This window comes from Montipora foliosa, chromosome 5, assembly GCF_036669935.1.
Source record: "Montipora foliosa isolate CH-2021 chromosome 5, ASM3666993v2, whole genome shotgun sequence".
NCBI lineage: Eukaryota > Metazoa > Cnidaria > Anthozoa > Scleractinia > Acroporidae > Montipora > Montipora foliosa.
Window position 1 is genome coordinate 25460194 of NC_090873.1, and position 5000 is coordinate 25465193.

A 5000-nucleotide genomic window follows, 5' to 3' on the forward strand; every position below is an offset into this window, starting at 1 on the left:
AAAGGTAGACTTTTGACCAGTTGCATGGATAGGATGGAGTATAAACATATTTAAAACACTGATACTTTGATCAGTAATTTAATACCATGACATTTGTTGTGACCTCAACATGTGAATTGAAAAACACAAAGAAAAAAAAGGGTTTTGTTTGTAAAGCCAGCCAGTGGACAAAGTCAACTTGAATCTTGAAGGAAGCACCAAATACTTCATTAATGCTGACCTCAGTTTAGCAGTTCAAAGTAGTTTACTAAATACAACTTTTACAACTCAAATACTGCTATACTGCTATTGATTAATCATGTCTTGCTATTTGCATAACCTAATTTGGGGGGGGGGGGGCACATAGAAAATTTGACATGCCCAACATTTTTCTCCCGCCGGTCCCCCCCCCCCCCCCCCCCTATACATAAATAATGACCGGCCCCTTACAAAGTCATCGCACTTAGACTCGCTTTCAAATAGAGGCTCAAGCGAACTCACGAATAGCCTATTCCCAAAGCTCAATAGGCTATTTCCGAGTTCATATCCGCCTCCTCTTTAAAGCGAGTCTAAGTGCAAAGTTTTTGTGATGGTAATTAGTTCTACTTTACATATGAATGAAAACTAATTTTTATAAGAAAAACTTCGCACTTAGACTCGCTTTAAAGAGGAGGCAGACATGAACTCGGAAATGGCCTATTCTCAATGACCAAAGCAACCTTTCTCAAGTGCTGTTGGTGTATTTCAAAACCAAGGGAAAAGTTCAAGTTTAAGCACCTTCATGCAGGCGAGTGTCTTTAATTCGAGCTTACCTTTGTCTGCGTCCCAAATCGAGAGGTCGATGTTAGCTTTCTGCTTTTCTCCCTAATTAATAAATCTTTGTTTGTCCTCCATTTTAAATAGTATTTCCGTGCAAGGAAAAGCAGTCGCCGGTTTTGCTCGGATTCTTTCCGCAATCGTCGAGCGAGACCATCGATGATTGCGTTCGTCTTCAGCTTAGATTCATCATTTCCTTTTCTCCTCTGAAGCCGTTTCCTCTTCTTTCTTTGGTTTCTCATACGACGACGCTCGCTAGCGGTATTCTCTCTCCATTCAAACGGGCTTCTCTCTGAGGTGTAGACAAAACATGGACCCCCCCTTTCTGGACCCCCGTTCTGGACCCCCTTCTGGACCCCTTTCTGGACCAAGGAAAAAAGGTGGAAAAGGATCGAAAATAACAAATGAAATAAACGAACAACTGCTATATAGTTTCGATCGCACGATACTGAATTACCTTCGATTTATCATCCAACTCAAAAAAGAGTGTTCCCCTGTGTACACAGAGTCGTAATTAATTTCCGAGTTTTCATTATCTGCGAGAAACAGCACCTTTTACCCAACAAAGTCGACTGTACTTTGTAGTCAAAGAAGTCAAAGGCTTTCTGGGTAGGTACGTTATGTATCGGGACATATATTGTACCGTATACATAAAATACAGTAAGCCATACATAATACGTACCCTACTTAGGGGAGATACACTGTACCGTATCTTACTTACCTTGCTTAACTTACTTAGACGCTTGGACTGCTTGAAGCGCTTGGATTCCTTGGTTTGCTTGAAGAGCTTAAGTGCTTGATGTGCTTGGGTTGCTTGAGCTGCTTGGATTCCTTGAGAGGCTTGAGGTGCTTAGGTTACTTGAGGTGCTTGGGTTGCTTGTGATGCTCAAGCAACCCAAGCACATCAAGTAATTTAAGCTCTTCAAGCAAACCAAGGAAACCAAGCGCTTCAAGCAGTCCAAGCGTCTAAGTAAGTTAAGCAAGGTAAGGAAGGTACGTATTATGTATACGGTACAATATATGTCCCCATACATAACGTACCTGCCGCTAAGTGTGGTATGTATTATGTGTACGTTACAATATATGTCCCCATACATAACGTACCTACCCGGAAAGCCTTGGACTTCTTTGACTACACAGTACAGTCGACTTTGTTGGGGAAAAGGTGCTGTTTCTCGCAGATAATGAAAACTCGGAAATTAATTAAGACTCTGTGTACACAGGGGAACACTCTTTTTCGAGTTGGATGATAAATCGAAGGTAATTCAGTATCGTGCGATCGAAACTATTTATCAGTTGTTCGTTTATTTTATATAATTTTGTTATTTTTGATCCTTTGCCACCTTTTTTCCCTGGTCCAGAAAGGGGTCCAGAAGGGGGTCCAGAAAGGGGGGCTCCACGTTTTGTCTACACCCTTCTCTCTGCTTGTTTGTTTTCCATGTAATGAAACAATTTAAGTTACGAGCTTTCATCAAGACACTCTATAAACACTTTCCCGCTGAAACGTGTCGAACAAGCGTCAAAATTATGGTAGGACGTTGTTAGGAATTTACGACGAGACACTGAAGGGTAACACAACTTTAATCCACTGGACTCGGCTACACATCGATTTACAAGGGTGTCTGGAAAACCCGAATAGCGAACAGTCGCGAATACCGAACAGGGAATAGTCATGAATAGTACGAATAGTGGCGAATAGTCGCGAATAGTGACGAATAGTAACAAATAGTGGCATATAAGGGTGGAGGGGGGGTTGGGGGGTTGTGACGAAATGACGAAAATTTGGTACCCAGTACTTCCTGGTCAACCGCGCAGCAACGTTGGATGGGATTTTCCCGCTAAAAAAGCAGAGATATGTCGGCGAAGGACAGCTTGAGCCCTGAGAAGAAAAGGTAATAAATGCACTGAAATCCTGTTGCTTATTTGTATAATTAATTAACGCAACGGTTATCAGAGTAGCTCGTTTGTCTCTTTAATCACAAACCACTTGCCTCACATTTTGATTTTATTCCTTTTTACGGAACGTGTCTCGCCGGATCGGACAGCTCAGATGAGGATGATGAAATTTATGTTGGGACACCACTGTGCGAGGAGATGATCATGAGCTTGATGTATTAATGAAAGTGATTTATATTTTTGCATTTTGATGTTTGTTCTTCTTTAGAGTGTTTGTAAAAGCATGCACGAAACTCTCTTTCGACGACAGGTGAGCATATTATTTGCTTTGATTACGAGATTGTTCAGCATAAGGCGGTGACTATTGAAGACTATTCGCCACTATTCGCCACTATTCGCACTGTTCGTACTATTCGCTATTCGCGATTATTCGCTGTTCGCTATTCGCTATTCGCTATTCGCTATTCGCTATTCGCTATTCGGGTTTTCCAGACACCCGATTTACAAAGGGGATGTATACGAGTGAAATGCTACGACGTACAAAACCTTCGATAACAAGAGTGGGAACAACAACGAAAGTCACATGACACTCTAAGTCCTACACACTAGGGTGGGGTTAGTATAACTATTCATAGGTCCAGTCTCTCAGGCTTCTTTATCACTCTTCCAGAACGAGTACGGGCTGTAACATTTTCCCCACCTTGTCCTCCTTCGGGGAGGACAACGCTCAATTTAGGCTTGGAAACAGGTATACTGGCAGCATGAACAGTGTTCGTTTGTGGCTTCTCCCCACCATGGACTGGATCCTCTGCTTCCGGGCTTACTTGTGAAGCTGCTGACTCAATCTCTAACTTGTGTAAACGTTGAACGGGTCTGTTGTAGAAACTGTTATGCGCTCTAACTGTAGCGGTCCGTACAAGCCCGTTGTTACCTGGATAAACCCTTTCAACTTTAGCCAACAGCCATTTGGTGCACGGCACATTGTCGTCAGAAATAAGTACAATGTCGCCTACTGGAATAGAAGGGATCTCTTTATGCCACTTGTTTCTTACCGATAGGAGATGTAGGTACTCTTGTTTCCAATGCTTCCAGTAGTGATTGAGTAGTCTGCAGGTAGAGATACCTTTCGACAGTCCTCTTACTGGTCTGCTCTAAGCTACTTTCATTCCTTTCGGGTAACTGGTTAATTGGCCTACCAATTGCAAGATGAGCAGGTGTAATAGGTAACGGGTCTCTGCAATCATCACTTACTGCGGTCAATGGCCGCGAGTTAATGATACCTTCGATTCTGACCAGCAACATGTTTAGCTCAGAAAAGGTGAGAAGTGCCCTTCCAAGGACCTTACGCAGTGGTTCTTTTATCGCTCTGCAAAATCGTTCCCACCATCCACCTCTCCGTGGGGAACGCTCTGTGATAAATTTCCACTTGATCCCTCGTGATGAGAACTCTGACTTGATTTGATCTTGATCCAGCGTACTCCACATTCTTTGACTTTCAGTAGTGGGTTCATCGTATAATTTCTGAATTTCCCTGCTTGCTGCCTTGAAGGTTTGTGCATTGTCTGACCTCACTGTATGGCAAAGACCTCTGCGACTCGTCATGCGACTAAAAGCTTGAAGGAACTCATCAGTTGTCAAATTATGTGTAAGTTCCAGGTGAACCATACGAGATGATGCGCATGTGAAAATGCACACGTATGCTTTCTTAATGTTTAAGTCTTCTTTCACATACGGTGGTCCCACAAAATCAGTTCCAACATGCGCGAAAGCTTGTGAACAGGAAATTCTCTCCTCTGGCAGCTGACCCATTTTCTGGGCACAAGGTCCAACTCGTTGTCTTTGGCAAGCTACACATCTTCTGATAACACGTTTAACCTCACGTCTTCCTTAAGTTAGCCAAACTTTTTGCCTTAAAGTTGATAATACCGTTTCTGGACCAGCATGCAACATGTTCTTATGTACATCTTGCACCATCTTGGCAACTTCAGGATGTCCGTGAGGCAAGATTATTTGATGCTTGCTCTGTTCGGGAAGATCAGCAAACTGTAGTCTCCCACCAACTCTTAATACCTGATCATCTCCAGTTTCAGGAGGCGGCTGTTACTGGCAAGTACCTCTCCAGCTTTCAGTTTCTCGAATTCTTCTTTGTAGACCACTTCCTGCACCCACATACAACATTTAATCTCGGCTTGCCTCACCTCGTCCACCGACAGTTCCCTTTCACAAGACCTAGACTTAGTCTTAAACAATTTGACCGCTCTCAATACACAAGCAGTTACTCGAATCAACTTTAACCATGTCCTGTAGCG

At 43.0% G+C, this 5000-nt stretch overlaps 1 protein-coding gene across 2 annotated transcripts in view; it reads left to right on the forward strand.

Moving 5' to 3' along the window:
- Nucleotides 1-5000, forward strand: part of LOC138003800 (anthrax toxin receptor 2-like) — a 113234-nt gene that overhangs the window by 81548 nt on the left and 26686 nt on the right. The window lies entirely within an intron of this gene.